At 38.3% G+C, this 16,957-nt stretch overlaps 1 long non-coding RNA gene across 1 annotated transcript in view; it reads left to right on the top strand.

The window, feature by feature from the left end:
• The window catches only part of LOC143303052 (uncharacterized), a 260,835-nt gene that overhangs the window by 63,902 nt on the left and 179,976 nt on the right, over positions 1 to 16,957 (top strand). Inside the window, exon 2 of the long non-coding RNA XR_013059031.1 lies at positions 11,486 to 11,561. This is a non-coding gene — a long non-coding RNA (uncharacterized LOC143303052). The remainder of the gene's footprint in view (positions 1 to 11,485; positions 11,562 to 16,957) is intronic.

Here is a 16,957-nt window from a genome sequence, read left to right as displayed (position 1 = left end):
TGAATATTGGTTCTGCTTGTATTTTCACCAGAATGGAGACTACGCGAAAGAAACTTTTCGAATCAGGTGCCTTCTTAAAGAGGGTAATTTCTTAGCCTTTACCCTTTCCGAACACCCTCTATATCCACCATTAATAATCTATCCGCAATAAACACAACTCGTCCCCTCTTCCTTCATCCATCGCAAGAAGCGGTCCTGTGCTTCGATATTACCCACATACGTACGTATATTCGGTGCCTCGAAATTTCCGGAAGGTTTGATCGGTCCGGATGCTTTGAAAGGGGGAGTATGGATGGAACGCCAATACTCTGGTTTCTCGGGATCCCCCGTGTCACGAAGCGCGTCTAGCCGCAGACATACTTTCGCGTTACGTGTGCAACATTGACGAGGATGATCGCTCGCCCGTACCAGCACGCACACTCACGTGTATCGTGCAAGTCCGCGTGTACGTGACAGGCATATGGCCGCAAGTGTACAAACGCAGTTGGATACTCGGGTACAACCGCGACAATTGCGGGCTACGCGTTCACGGACGTGTCCCATTTGCCCGTTCGGCAGTTCTCGAGGATCCGAAGAGTATTACGTGGCTTTACGGTGTGGGTGCAAAGGACAGAGGGCGAAGGAAGGCGTAACGGGGAGAGGACAGGAACGACGAGGACACGGAGCAACGCATGTGCCACGATAGAAGGCACGTAGAGTCTCTATGCAGAGACTCCAGCTGCGCCATGTGCGTCGTTTGCCGCAAACGTGACGCTGCTCGTCATCAAGGAGCTCGGCTCCGAGGAGATGCGATGCCTTTTTATAAATCCTGCTTAAGGTGAAACGTCGCGGGTGCCAGGAGGCAACGCCCTCGCCGCGTGGATTCCTCGCTGATTTCTCGCGCGAACCCACGCTTTCCGGCAGATCCGCGCTCATCGTCAGATGCATCTCGCCGCTTGCACCAGTTTCTGCATGCTTGTTCGGCATTATGATCAATGTTTTTATGTTTTGTTACGGTGGTAGCAGTACCGTTTGCTACGTTCATTGAAACGAAACTTTGTTGGATGTTTGAGAAAGTTCGTAACGAGGTTTAAGAAAAATGTCTACGTAATGTATACACGTTTTCATAGAATCAGTGATCGTCGAGGATCGTCGAATAAAAAGAGTTATACTGTATGAGTTAGTGTGCTAGTTTAAACGATTTTGGTCTGCATTAATCGTTATAAATGGTCAAGATTTGTTTGACTGGCTGTAAACATTGTTAGCGATAGAAATTGTTTTCGGTTACAAATAAGGATTATATAAACGTGAGGCATATTTTTATTTGGAAATAATATAGAAACACAGAAACGACAAATTAGCCCTGTAAATTGTGAATTAATATAGAAAAGTTATAATATATCGACTCTATCAAAGCTGATGTTTTAATACGACATTGTAGCTTATAACCAACGTAAAATGTTCGCGCGATTCTCCCTCGATACATTCAACGAATACATCTTCTTCTTGAAATATTTGTAACTTTTTAACAGGAGATAAATCACAATCGTTGCTGGAATATGAGACACCAAAAGATACAAAGTGTGCGCTTATAATTTGATCGATTTATTAATCGTCGAGGGATCAAGTATCCCCAGATAATGCACACACAATTCCTTAAGTTACGTTAAATGAGTAAAATTGCATTTTATAGTTAACGACTATAGAAATGAAATTCCTAGAAAATAGGGTATAACGTTTCTTTCGTAAGAGAAAATTCAGCTTGCGTCCGGGTTCTCCCGACATTTGATGTTCTCCGCATTTGAATGTACAGAATGGCCAGAAGATTTGGCCCCTGAAATACGACTTTCGACCGGGATCACGTTTAGAATCTCCTTCGTACGGATAATGCCAGTCGTTCTGGGTTTCCAGTGAAAATTAAAGAGGCAACAAGAGAAAGAGAGAGAGGGGGAAGAGAGGAAGAGCGATAGAGAGAGGGAGAGAAAGAAGGCTGGAGGGAAAGAGAAATGGCGGAGAAAAGGTGAAGAAGGAGAGAGACGGAGATCACTGGTCTGATTTCACGCTCGGGCTGTTTAGCGATGGACGTAGATACGAGACACCTTCTCGAGCGTGCAGCAACAGCGGGATACCAATCCCCTGGTTGGTCGAGATCGTGACCTTCCATCCAGGGCGAATTTTCTCAAAAAAGTGGTTGAAATGGAACCGACCAAAAAACGTCAAACACCTTCCATAAACTACCATGTCTGCTTTGGACATATTACTGCGAACGATAAAACGAATTTGTCGAAAAATGTTGCTGTTCTGAGAATATAGTTATCAAGCCTTGTAATATTATCACTTTCGTTTGATTCGCACTCTCTTCGTTATTAATAAATGTTCGTGATTGTTGTACGCACTCGACAAAGGCCCTAAAGAATTTTAACTGATATTTCAATTACTGACAATTAATGTAAAATTTGTACCAAAGAAGTTGATAATAATATGAATGCGAGGAAAAGAAAATGATTTAAGAGATAAATCTGTGTCTATTTGTAAAATTGCGACAAACGTCCTCCGACTTCTACATACAATCCCACGTTAGTTTCAAATTTTCGTCGTAACCGCGATACTAGTATTTCGCTACGATCCTAACAAAATTTCGAATTATTCTATATAAAATGTATAACTAGATATTTGTGCGAATTCATATTTTCACGAACAGAATCGACAAAATGAGATCCAGCCAGGGATTAGTTTCATTTACCAAGTATTATTAGAAAACAGCTATCGCACTTTGGATCTTCTATACGTGTTTGCGTATTACGTGCGTTCCGTGAATTTTTCTACCCTTAAACTTCCCATAAACGCATAAAATTCAACTCGTAACGTATGTATAAAAAAGTTTTCCATGACAGGCTTTGAAATACTTTGGCGAGCCATCGTGCGTGTTTATCATAATCGCGTTATTAAAATCTCTTTACATCTCCGACGCTTGTAAGGTACATCCACGCTCGTGCCGATAATTCTTTTCTGTTTGTTCAATGCGCCTTCGAGCGCTGCGTGAATACGTGCACACGTCGAATCGTGGCTTTGCGCGCGGCCAATCCGTGTTTCGCGGTATGTACACTCTGTATAATATATATTTCACATACATGCGCGCACGTACACGCAGACACGTGTACACGTGTATACCTATATGTTTCAGAGCGGGATGCTGTAGATAATCCGCACCGTCGGCAGAATCAGGCCAGAGAAATTACCAGCCGGCCGCGATTTCCCACGCAGCTCGCCTTGCCCGATCGCGAGCGCAAGAGTGTTTTTAGAGTACACGAAGTTGCCGGTTCCGAGGGAGATTTCTGATCGAGATTAAAGAGCAATCGTATCGGTGCTCGATGCGATGTCACTAACGTGCAAAGTATTTGTTGTTTCGGCCGCGATACGAATTACGTTCGATCGTCCTTTACCGAGCCGCGTGCACCACCCCAACCACCTTCCATCGGTACTTATCGTCTATATCTTGCAGATATTGGTAGTGGTGAACGTCGCCAGCCGTGTCGTTGAATGTATCGATGCTTCTCGTTAAGATTTCACGTGTCTCGAGCACGTGCAGATTTATTGCCGTTTGATGCGGTGAGATCGAGAGTGATCGGGTTTGCTTTGTTTATCGCTATTTTTCTTACGATCAGTTGGTTTGAATTAAATTGTCGACTACAGATACTAGGATATCAGGGTTCTCTTGTCCAATCGAAACGATAGTATAGAACTTAATTAGTGAACTTTATTAGTACAACTTGCAAGCTATGAGTTATTATTATTAAGAAATTATCACGCGTTATAGTAACAATTTGTAGCGTATGATCTACAACTTGTACCTTGTCGGCTCTTTAATATTATTAGGTAACAAATTAATACTTACATATAAATTCACGTACATCGTATGCATCTTACAACGCGAACAAAATAAAAGGATCGTCTTGCGCGATGATACAGTACCCCTTGGTGAAATTGGCGCAGATTATACGTATGCAGAGAATTGGTTTCTGAAAATATGCGATATTTAAAAAAAAATGTGATACACGTCCACTTGGAACGTAAATACCTCTGGACCTGTAGTTCTGATATTTTCTGCTTATAAAAGTTTGACGAAGAGAGAGAGAGAGAGAGAGAGAGAGAGAGAGAGCTTCGTTCCTACGTATCATTGATAAAATTTCGTCGAATGAAATGTTAATCTTGAATCAATACATTCCTGTCCATCAATCAGTTTCTTCCGTCAGAACTAATTCATTCTCCTATAAATACTCAGAGCTTTGGTGGAAGTTAGTATTCGGGAATCTATCTCTTTCTATTTTATTTGATATTTACTTACAATTTACATACATTTCGATTAGAAATTGATTCGATCATGAATAATATCTTTTTCGTACTATCAAAAATCAAGAGGTGTACAATCTTTTCGAAATCGAATCAAACTCTTCGTTAAATTGAGAACGATTATTTCCAAAAAAGAAATATATTTTATACTTTATATGCTTCTCGATCGAATCATTGATCGAGCGAAATGCAAGAGAGATAATACGACGTTTAATTTATTAGATAAAATTGAAGACCAACTTTATCTCGAATAAATATTTGACAAATATAAAGAATACAGTATCACGTAGGAGCCACTAAAGTTTCCTTCTCAAAGCGAAATAATTAATTTTACTCACTAATGAAATTGCAGGTAATTCTAGAAATAGTTCTAAAAGGAAAAATAAATCTAATATAAAACGATTGCGTACAAGATTAATTTTGAACTAATATCTTTGTAAGTAAGTATGGTATCGTGTAAAAGTCGTACGAGTTTCCTTTCCGAGGCAAAATAATTGAATATCGCGTCGCTAATTAAGTTACAGTTCAGTACTTCAAATTTATGTTCTTGCCCAAAACAGGAAAAATAAATACGGCTTAAAACGATCATAGACAGGAAAGTTGTATGATATCAGTGAATGATATCTTAATGAGAGAAAGAACACAGAAATAAAGTTTCTGTAATATTGTGTGTAATATTTCATAGTACATAATATGAATTAAAGATGTAATTACACTTGTGCGGATAGACAAACTAAACATAATGTGTTTCTGATTTGAATATTATGACGGTGCTCTTGTAGTAAATTAAATTAATTTCTGCTAGGGCAAGAGATTGTTAGGTAGATAGGTAACGCTGTCACTTGTGAGTTATTATCACGTGAGTTATTATCACGCGAGTTATTATCACGCGCGTCTATGCATTCACCGTGAAAGACGTCGCGCCGTAACTGCATCTGTGACTGACATTGCCTCTGGAAACCGTGGAAATGCTTCGGTGCAGTTAGGGTGATTGCACGTCGTTACATTTCGTGGAAAAGGTTAACTGCGACTACGATGTTTGTGCGTGCTCCTTTAAGTGTTATAACACAACACGTCTCGTGAATATTCCACTGACTGATGTCGCTTAACCCTTTGCACTCGCAATCATTTTATAACGTTCCCTTGCATCAACTTGGTAATTAAGAACCGGATTTGCGAGAATAAATTTTGCAACTAACTTTTACTTCTCTGATTAAGATACATTAGTACCTATTCTCAATTTATCAATGTATATTTATATTTCATAATTGTATAATGTTCCCAATAACGTAGTATAAAGTTCGAATTCGTCAAATTACATCGAACTGATCGAGTTCGATCCAATAGCTTTTACTTTTTGCTCTTTAATTTTCGTACAAGAGTAGTTCCATCTGAGAGTAGATACCCTGTGTATCTAGAAAATATTTGTTTATGATATTTAATTTTACAAATTAGATTGAACAAAGAATTTAGCTATGGGTTCCATAATATCAGTTTTAAGTTTGAGCTACGAGTCTATTCTTGGAAAATGCGTAAACTCCGTAGAACGTACGATCGTGAGAATTATTCGATTATAACGAAAATATGACAAATATCATTTCATATCGCTAGATACAACATCTTGCTTGCAATTTTTGAATTTTTTTTCGAAACGTAAGTTACTAATAACGATCAACAGACAAGGATTTCGAATTTCATTTCTTCTTCGACCAAAACGAGCGAACGTTTCGACACGTTCAATATTACCCAACACTTCCACAAATACGCCTGAAAAGAAACAATTCGAACAACCGTCCCTGCGCGTTGTCTTCGAATAATCAAAGCTTCGCATTAAATACGAGTAACCATGGCTTATCCCAGTTATCTTCGGCCTACTCTGCTTTCTTAGAAGCTAAACGCTTTCGCGTTCTCGCCTTACCTGCCGCGTATGCTGCCAACCGACCACGAAATAAGTAGAACAATGACACCTCGACCAACGTTATGATAAACGTAAACGCAGCATTACCATCCTATCGGCCATGCTGCATAGAAATTTCGTTTGAAAGTAGAAAGTTTCATTGTCCATCGATTTCTACGAACCATCATCGAGCAACACGTCCGTCTGACATATTCAATGCACCATAATCGACATTTGGTGAGTCAAATTTCGCGAACGCGTTAATTACGGTGTCGCTTCTTTTGCATTGTCCTTGGCAACACGGAACGCAAAAGAATGCACCCTCGTGCAACTCGTATGTGCAATGTGCAACGTACAACGAATGTACGAAGTTACGAAGACTGTTTCGCGGAAGGGTAAGGATTTAATTACTAGGAACGAAGCGATCTGCGACGCAGAAAAATGTCTTGTGCCTGCGCGTAATTTAATTAAGATAATTGAAGACACCACCGAGCAAATAATTACGCGCGGGGAGCCCTCCCCCTCCCCTTTCTCTTTCCCTCTCTCACTCGATGGAAATGAAGTTTCCAATTGTTTAATTGCTGGATTTCGCGGATACGTCGAGAGAACCTCGATGACGACGGAATGATAACTTTATCGCGGGAGGAATTGAAATTGTTCGGGTTAAAAGTCAAATGGTAATTCGAACGGTCGATGATTGACTTACGACGAAAGAACTTATGGTTGAAACGATACTAGTTAATAATGCCAGTGAATGTCTGTTTAATTTTTAAGTAATGAGAATATCTTTTTAAGCAAGGAATATCGCCAGTACTTGACTAGATCGTCGACGAGTAGATCGTACTCGACAAGATTGTCGTGAGAAAGGAAATTTTTCGAAGGTTTTCGAAACGATCTATAAATCACGTCGAATCACCGGGACTAAAAAATGTCTAAAGTAGCACGAAGTAAACCTCTGACTCTCGAAATTTTCAATTTTCCAAACCGTCATACCAACTCTGTTAGAACCGTTTCACGTGCTGGCAGAAACCTCAGAAAGATCCCATTTCCCGGAACCCTCTCAAAAAACTTTCCTCTGCTCTGCAAGCTCGTAGTTTCCGCTACGTCAACCGCCATCGAGTACCCGTGTATAAATCCACCGGCATCGAATCCCCATTACCACACGTACGAAGCATTTACCCAAACACAAGCAGCAATGTTTACATTGGCGGAACGTTTAGCAAACAATAAACGCGAAGACTTATGCGCTAAAACCGTTCGGTATATCGGTCACAGTGACAACTTTCAGCAAACAAACAGCTAGGAGGATCGCGAGCGAGCTTGCGTTCCGCTCCCTGGACACTACAATCGACTATTATTCGCCGTCAGAGAGAAGGATATCTTCGCGGCGAATCTTCCGCAAACGTAAAACCAATGGTGTCTCTTAACACGCTGCCGAGGGCGAAGAGCGGTGGCCAGCCTGTGTGTAGAAGCGTATTTTAACGTGGCAGAAACGGCGGTTTAATCTGTTGGCCGCATAGAGCGCATACCAGGCGGATTCGTTGGTGAAACGAGGCACGCACTCGTGGCGAAACACGTACTTACGCCGTATACGGATCGACGATTATCGCGATGCGGTCGCGGCGGCTTGTCCGAGTTAAGAAATAAATCAGGCCAACAGTTTGGCATTAATTGAGCTGCATTGTATAACAGCGCGCCGGTGAAATACGCCGCGCCATCGATTTACGATAGATAAAATGTACTTTATGGGGATGTTTCCGAGGGCGGCCCGGTTGTTTACTGCTCTCGCGGCGCGCCGCGATCCACCGAGGATCGCAGGAGCACGAAACGGGAAGAAGAAACACAGCAATGTGCAACGACGATGGATAGAATAGGAAGAGAGGAGACAGAGAGAAGGTGAGAGCAGCAGCACGGTGATGATGGTTACGTCATTGACGTTGAACGCACGATCGCGCTTCTTTTATGTCGGAGTTGTCGTTTATTGTTGGCTTGAGCGATTCTTCCACGGTGTCGATGGTATTGTGGGAATAATTCGTTGGAATGGAAACCGGAGTTTAAAATGAACGAGAAATCGAGAAGATAGGATTGCAAGCAGTAAACAGAGTTTGAGACAGCCAGTTTCTACGATAAAACGTCACGGTTGATCTCGTGCGGAATAATTCTAGAAAGAAGACACGAAAGGGGTGGTCTCGTACGTTCAAAGTCAGAACGTAGAATTATTCGGTTTTAGACAATTAGTTCTAATTTGGAATGTAGAACGCGAAACGTTCTAACGAAGAAAAGATATGATAATTTCCGCATAGCGGTTTGTGCATGATTAATGGATGTTTTTCAAGAATAATAATCATAATTTCTTAGCGTTCAAGAAGCGTAGCGAAGAAATACGAGTATTTACATTTGCCGCAATAATAATCGTAGAATCGTCTCTCGAGAGATTTTATCATCGCCTACGATGATTAATCGTTCGTCGTAATACTCGACATTTTATTTAACAGCACATTTTAGAATATAGATATGTAATGTACGTACGATATATGTATATAAATCATATTTATTTTAACTGTACAGATACGTGTAATTCGAACAAAACATTTATAAGTAACGCGTTTACGTAAAGTACTTGCAGTAACATCTTCGGTTCTACGATCTACTTCTGCACAGTACAGAGAACCTTAAAACTCACCTTAATTATTTTCAACAATGTATGTATGTATCTCTTTCATCGAGTAATAATTAACATTTTATAGTTCATACATTTTTATAACAGAAATATTAGAATACAATTCTAAAGTGTAGCGTTTTTCATCGCGAATAAGGAAAAGATAATTCGTAATTTAGTTGCGTTAGACGTACATATACATACAAACAGATATAGTCTAAGATGCCACGTGTGCGTGGTTAATGATCGGCGCTTTAAGCCTCCTTTTTCCGCATGTTAAACCCATATATCATACAACTAATTAACAGCACGTGTAATTACTGTCTACCGTAATGCGAGCTAGTTCGTGGGAAGGGCTGGGCACCCTTTGACACGTTATAACTACTCAGCTCAGTTTCTGTCGACGTTTGACTTCTTAGAATTATAGAAGATTTCGCAGCAAGAAGTTACCTCGTTGTTCGGCACTGTAGTTCGGAGACAGAAACTCATGGTTAGACGTCTTCAACTTTGAAATTTCGATGGAAGTCGATTAGTGAAATGTCGCGTTATTCTTTCAAAATTATTGGTTACTATTGTAATGAGTTATGCAACGTTACACAAAAAGTATGAAATTTCAAAGAAATCAGAATGGAAGATATATAAAAATATAGCCAAAAAAAAAAACAAATTTTCATCGATACATATTATGTATTGTACGAAAAAATTATACTAATCCCGAAAAATAAGTCACTGCAAGTTTATAAAATTTCAATGAAAAATTATAAATTGCTCTACGAATCGAATTACTTTTTTACGTTTGTCAAATTTCTCGCAACTGTCGCTTCTCAAATTTTTAATTTAATACGTGTCAGGAATTTATTACGCGACGGTCAAAAATGTTTTCGTGTTTCTTAATAGCATTTTTTTATGTTACTTTCCTTTGTTTTCACGAAATTTGGAAATGTTCAAGATTTCCTAAACGCGTAAGTTTTATCGTCTTCCCAACGATGTTTTGCTTTATCGAATTGGATAAAAAGACTCGACTCTATCTCGTCACTATTTAAAACTGCTGCTGATAATTTGCAAGCCATCTCAGTACCTCGTAAAGATGCGACTTACGACGTTATTTCACCATAGTTACGCCATTCTTATCCCTGTTTTATCTTTTCTACAACGGGTATCCTCGACACTAAAGATCCGTCCTTATCCTGGCCCTTCTTCTATGACGATCAAGAAATTTTCTTAGAGATACTGCAACAGGGTGAAACTTTTCATCGATACCGTTTTCACGCCTTCTTTTTACATTTTTCGAAAAATCTTTTAATTTTCTATTTCATTATTTTTACTAATACTTTTATTTTCTTTGTACTTGTCATATACACCTATGGATACGTTGGCAAATTTAAATCCGTCAAAATTGACGGGTTTCAATTAGCTGCCTTTTCGTAATTATTAAAAGAACAAAATTATTAAACGTAAGAGTTTTTGACAAAATTAATATAGAAAACACAGTAAATTAATACATAAAAATTTGTCATTACTAAATCATATTTCACTTTAACACCAATCCCTCTTTCATAAAATATAACTTGAAAAATTGTAATGAATCTTTTCTAAAAATAATAAAATTCAATCGTTTTAACTGATTAGCTAATAATTACGAACTCGTAATAATTTATTGGACTTTAAACGATCAGTGAAAAAATCCAACATATTAAACTCGTATTACGTTCGACGATAATTTAGAGAAATACATACGTATTCCATTTCACGATCGAGTTATATCCTTTGTTCCATCGTCCGTTATTCTTCTATCGATTTTAGAGTTACGCGTGTGAAAGGCGTGTTGAAAAACGAAAAATCAAAAATGTCTCCTCTCGATTTTGACCCAGTTTTCAAACGTATATATGCACACGTGTAAGTACACACGCGTGCGATTCATGCACGTGTACGTCACAAAAGCAGTTTAGTATCTGACGTCGAAACTCGTTTATGACTAGTCTATAGCGCCGTTGTTCGCTCTGTATTCTGGTGGGTATCAGCTTAAAAGCAGATTCACACTTTGCCACGGTGCAAGGCGGTTTATTGCTTCCATATATCCTTAGGTAACTGTTCATTCATGTTGAATCGCGTATTGAAATATTGCGTTCCCTTTCGTAACATGTGTTTCGATTGTGGGCAAGAATCAATTTTTCAGACGTATCACCATGTTCGCCAACTTTATGCGTAGGTACTCGTGTTAAGATTTGCGGTACAATCCCAGTCCCTTGACAAGCTTTGTCGCAAAATGACTTTCAGTGGCTTTTCCTTTTCACCGATGAATCTCTGTAGAAATACTTTACACGCGTATAATTGATTGTTTTTGTATTTTTGTAATCCATGTCGTAAATTGCATTGTGTAGTATATAAATTTATTAATGATATTTTAAATCAGATATTTTATCAAATATCAATTGATAGGATCTCTAATATTTCACTGACTGTAAATATTAAAATAAATCTTATCACAAAATTGAAATATGTAGACCTAAAAAATAGTTGGTACATTCATATACTCGCTGTCAGATAACGAATGGCATTCCCCGTTTACAAGTTCCATTTTTTCTTTTTTTCTTTTACAGATCCATAATCTACATTCTCAGCGTCTCTACATCTTTTCGTTAGACGGTAACGTATTTTAACGGAGCTTTGATGACGGTAATTAAAAGTATCATTAATTGTATTTAGTACATGAAATGTACACACGAAGCGAAATTACTTGGTTCTCGATGACCACCAACGATTTCAATTGCGATCTACCGATACTACTTAAAAGTTAGAGATCATTTAATACGTAAAGTTTCTAGCTTCTTTATTTTGAAATCTTCGATTAACCAAAAATACGATAACAGAGCAACGCGAGGTTAATTTATGTTCAATTAATTTAAAATTTGTTCAAAAGTGATTACATAATAATTTAGTTTTCTTTGTACGAGTATGCCCGATTAATATAGAGCGTAGAATACGATTTTAAATCGAAGAAAACATAAGACTAATATAAAATATTATTCTCCATTTTCCGCGGTACATTCTCTGGTATATATATTTCAGATAATTTGTAGTACCTTTGGAGTCGACAAGTTTCGAAATTAATAATTTCGTGATTACTTTATCTAAATTTATTCGGCATTGACTATGGACATTTTTCAATCACAGACTCTTTAATCGGTAACCGTTCTATAAAATATATTATGAAGTATAAATATAAAATATTTCTCGTAAGGAATAGGAAACGATCATCACCTAGAACAATTACCAAAATATTTCAGTAAAATTGAAATATAATTTACCAGCATCGATAATTTATCGGTGAATACAACAGACTTAAAGTCAAACCTACATTCTCTCTGATTACGAAAGAAAAGGAAAGCCATCGCATCGTTTAATATCACAAAATTAACCACGTGACCGCGTGAAAATTACGGTACTTTGCTGATGGCTATCCATTTATCCAACCATGGAAGTGCAAGCGTACTATACATTGGTATAACTGGCCGACATAATTCGCTTTTTTCTTCGGATTCCGTGCAAACGCGAAAGATACGAAAAAACGAAAATCGCTATCAGTCAAACGTTCGTCCGAGTCGCATGTCGCGTTAATATCAGTTTCTTCTGGCACGCGATCAACTTATAAGAACAGAGGGAACATCGAATTCCGATACGATCGTAAATTTAAATACAAGTGTTTATTTGGTCTTATGGTTAGATATATGTATTTATAAACGAGACTTTCGTACCTTCTTAATGGATTCTTTAATGCTGTCAGAGCCCGAGACGTAAGTTTTCTCGGATCACGAAACCTACTAATGTATTTACTTTAGCCACGCAACACGTTCACAATCAAATTTCGTAATTTGATATATAACCCTTATCATTTTATGCGCCGCACATACTGGCGTCCCTATTTTCGCTGTTAAAACCGCGATACCGGCCCTTTACGATATTATACGTTAGGAAAATACGGGCCGCTTAAACGTAATGCAATTTTTGCTTTCCCCTCTCTGTCGCATTTTTTACTCTTTTAAAACCGCGGTTATCGACGATACCACCGCGATGTGATTTCCAAACACGCGGTAGTAGCTGTTTCTTCGCTTAGCTGTTATCTACAGGGAATTCCCTAAGATAACCGACACTGATGTTTCTCAAACAATCTATTTCAATAATAGATTGTAGGTAAACATTCGTTGCCGGAATATTGGATTTATCGATTGTTCAATATTTGAATCAATTACTCAAGTAGTTGTATCTGGAATATATCCGATGATCACACTTCGTGTAATATTTTCGCAACTATTGACGCTATGCTTTAACCGCACGCGATAAGCGATACTGTTGACGCAACTATACTTTTTATTCTTATGCATTCCGATAAAACGAGTTAGAAAGTTGAAGAAAACGAGCGTCGGTGTGTTGGAACTAACATTGTTACATAGAATAAAGACATTTCTTGTAAGAAGAAAAAATTCTAATTTCTGATGAAACAACGAGTCATGTTTTAGTGGCAGCGAACGGTTAACCCAAACATCTCCTCATTACGAAATCGAAATAAGTAAATGAAAATACACGTTGATAGAATTGCACTCGCGTTAAAAATATTATCGTATTTCCTAACGATGCTCGTGGCTATTTAAAATCAAATCAGTATTTTCCCGCTATTCGATGTGAGAAATTTTCTTGTCTTTCAGTCTTACCTACATAGCGTGCATAAAAACTGCATTCTTTTCCTACGCTTCGATTTTATCGCCCTATTCTCTGTAATATCCCACTCATTCCAGATATCATCACGTTCTAAGGAACGTATCGTTAAGACGATACTCCATCTTAATTTCCAATCATAGTCAATTTTTTCATCGTATAATGTTCAGAGTTTGTCAATGAAATGGCGAGAGTAAGTGGTTGGTTCGTGCGCGATATAAAACGAAGTGGCATCCGTTGATCGTTCTCAAAGGAAGTGCAAACACTTATACGACCGTTCGAACGTGCGAAACACGCACGAACAGACTCCTCCGGCTACTTATTCCGGTTGCCCTTCTCCGTCTGTCTCGTTCCCTTCGATCGGCATATCTTCGTTCGCGTCGTCCCCTCACGCTGCTGGACAACTGTTGCTGGTTGTGCATCCATTATTACAGCATTACGATTTGCCGCGGCTCCACGTGCACCCCGCTTATGCATATATGCAGACCTCTCATGCGCTCTTCCGCGCGTGTACAATCGTGTTTCAAATGTATGTACACATGTTAAAAACTTAAATATACACAGGCAAAGAATTTCCTTACGGTAGCGACGTATAAATACATCTAGTAGCAGCCAAGTGTTGTCTCGTAACTTCTTTATCGACGATATACGATAAGTAGACCGAGGATTTTTACACAGTTTTCGAGAATATAATTTTAAAAGAATAAAACCTCGCTAGGAGATTCTTCTACCTAGCGAGTATTATAAAAAGCACTAGGATTTAGAATATTTTCTATATTTTCTCATAAGACTATGACTCTGTGCAATTTTACATTCTCGAGACATCTAGAAATGTATAAGGCAATCTGACGACGACGAAATAACTCTTGTTTCTTTCGTTCATATTTTGAAACGGTTATGTGGAGTTTAGTTGGAAATAAGAAATTCGTCGCTAGATCGAGGATATTTATACATTTATGGGAATTTTTGAAGCTTAAGGGCTACCATAGTACACAATTTCGATTCGTGCAATTTCTCATTATTAACGATCGATGCTAATAAATCTTCCCACGCGATAAGAACAACGAAACAGATAAAGTTTGATTGTACATTGTACCTACGTGTTGAGAGTCGGCTGATTATCATATTCGACGTTTGTAACTCACATAATGCATGTGTGAAGCTATCGGAGAAATTCTCTATTTTTCGATGTAAGTAGCAAACAAATGAAATTCTTAGAAGATGCCAGTTATCAAACACTGTTATTATAATTTCTACCAATACTAAGATATTAAATTACTTATGTAGCAACGAGTTGTTATTTATCGTAACGTCAGGTTTCGATACGACCTGGTTGATGCATTTTTTGGGTCGCGTTTAAGCATTTAAGTTCGTGCTATCTAATATTCACTTCTCATAGATGGTTACTTTACTACCGTTATTACGGCCACGTAGTTATTCTGACACACCTGCTGTCTGCAATTTCATTTATTTAGAGTACACGTGTACTGTAAAGAGTCTTTCGCTAAATAAACGAGTAAATAAATTTTATATGCTTTTCTACTGGATTATCTCAAGAATTTCTCCGCCACGAGTGCCGTAGAAGAATTATAAAAGTTCTTAAAAGTACACTAGCAGAAAAAGAAGTACACGTATAATAAATAAGGTAGATGTAGTTAAAGAATAAAGTCCCTGCCTAGCTATGATTCTCGACCGTTGTAGAAATTTTGTTCTATTTAGAAATTGACGATTCTGCAACGCGATTGACCAACACCAAGATCATCGCGTAGTATTAAATTGATAAGAGGTAAAGGATCAATTGAAATATGATTTACAATATTACGTACATCATCGAGAATAGCAGACTTTGTAAGATAGTGATTTTTCTTGAGAAATCGTACGAGATATCGAAGTGGGTAGCAAAATCGAGCGGATTGAACAAAAAATTATGTTCTTTCCTTCGTTATCGCCAATTCCTTTTGCTCCTTTTTGTTTCAAAGTTGAAGAAAAATTCAGCCTTTTTAAAAAAATTATTTCCACGCTTTCAGCTTCGACCGATTATTTTGAAATAGACTACGAAATACATAGAAAAACTTTCGTTTAAATGAAATTATCAAATTCCATACTCGTAAAATAGATCTCTGTTGCTAAAAATAAACTAGTCACAAATCATAACAATTTTTTAACAATTTAAGGACATAAATGTCGATACATTCATTCACAACCAACCGAATACCACAATCGTAAAACACCTGCTATCTACTGGCAATCTGAAATAACGAAAGCAAAAGCCAGCTTTCGAAACAACTGTTTTATCGTTCGAACAAATTTTCCACGCGCTAAATCTACGTTGTATTTTGCCTTTCCATGGGAAACTTCGATGCGCGATAACTTATGGTTAACGCACTCTTTCGCCATTTCCGATCGCTTTGCAGCCTCTAGTTATCACGACGCACATGCCAGATACATCGTGGCTTTATCGAACGAGCCTGTTATCGTCGTATTCCATCGTTTCATAAGAGTATGCAAACACTTTGTTGGGCGGCACGAGAGTGACAAACGCAGTCATATCGAAGGCATCGTCAGCTGGCTTTATTCGGGTGATTACAGCAGAATCGACGAGTAACGCGTTTTATTATTACGTGCCCCGTACCACGTTCGTCGGAGCTTAATGTCTGTAAAACACGTAGGCGCTATCACGAACGAACATCATTCGATATATCATAGCGCGATGGGAATTCGAACGATGTCTGACACGAGATTATCCCGCCGAATTTTTCGCCAATTATAACTTGCAATTTCCGAGCACGCCTTGCTCCAGTCACGTTCTTTTTATCGTACAGTCTACTAAGACGCGTTCTTCTCGCTTTTCTAATTCTTTTTATAGCTCTTCGGTTTAACAAACGCGGTTAGCCGCGTGTATTCGTTTTAGCAGCAAATATTTTCTACGCGAGTTGTAGAAGGAGACTCGGGAAGTGAGATTTTGCGAAATAGTAGAGTAAGGTAGGATCATTCGCTTCGTATATTTTCAAATTTAATCTTAAATTTTGCCTAGAACGATTAAACTTGTATACTTGAGACACTGTCGGTTTTTAACGTAGTAACGAAGAAAGAGAGAACATTGTGCGGTACGAAAACGATTCAAACGATCCTATGATAGGATTGAGTGAACGAGGAGGTTATTCGAATCATGTTGGATTCCTACTCACGCGTTGTTACTCGTAAATTAATACGAAATGATACAAAGGAAACTATATATTCGGATGAAAGAAAAGAGCTAGCAAGCGAAACGCGTGTCATTAAGAATATCGTAACACGTGTTAAAAATGTTTCCACATGGACCGAACGTGGAAGCGAGGCAGACTGAAAGGCGTCAAATA

Source organism: Bombus vancouverensis, chromosome 8 (assembly GCF_051014615.1).
Source record: "Bombus vancouverensis nearcticus chromosome 8, iyBomVanc1_principal, whole genome shotgun sequence".
Taxonomy (NCBI): Eukaryota; Metazoa; Arthropoda; class Insecta; order Hymenoptera; family Apidae; genus Bombus; species Bombus vancouverensis.
The sequence above is the reverse complement of the archived record's forward strand: the minus strand, read 5'-3'. Positions and strand labels throughout refer to the sequence as shown.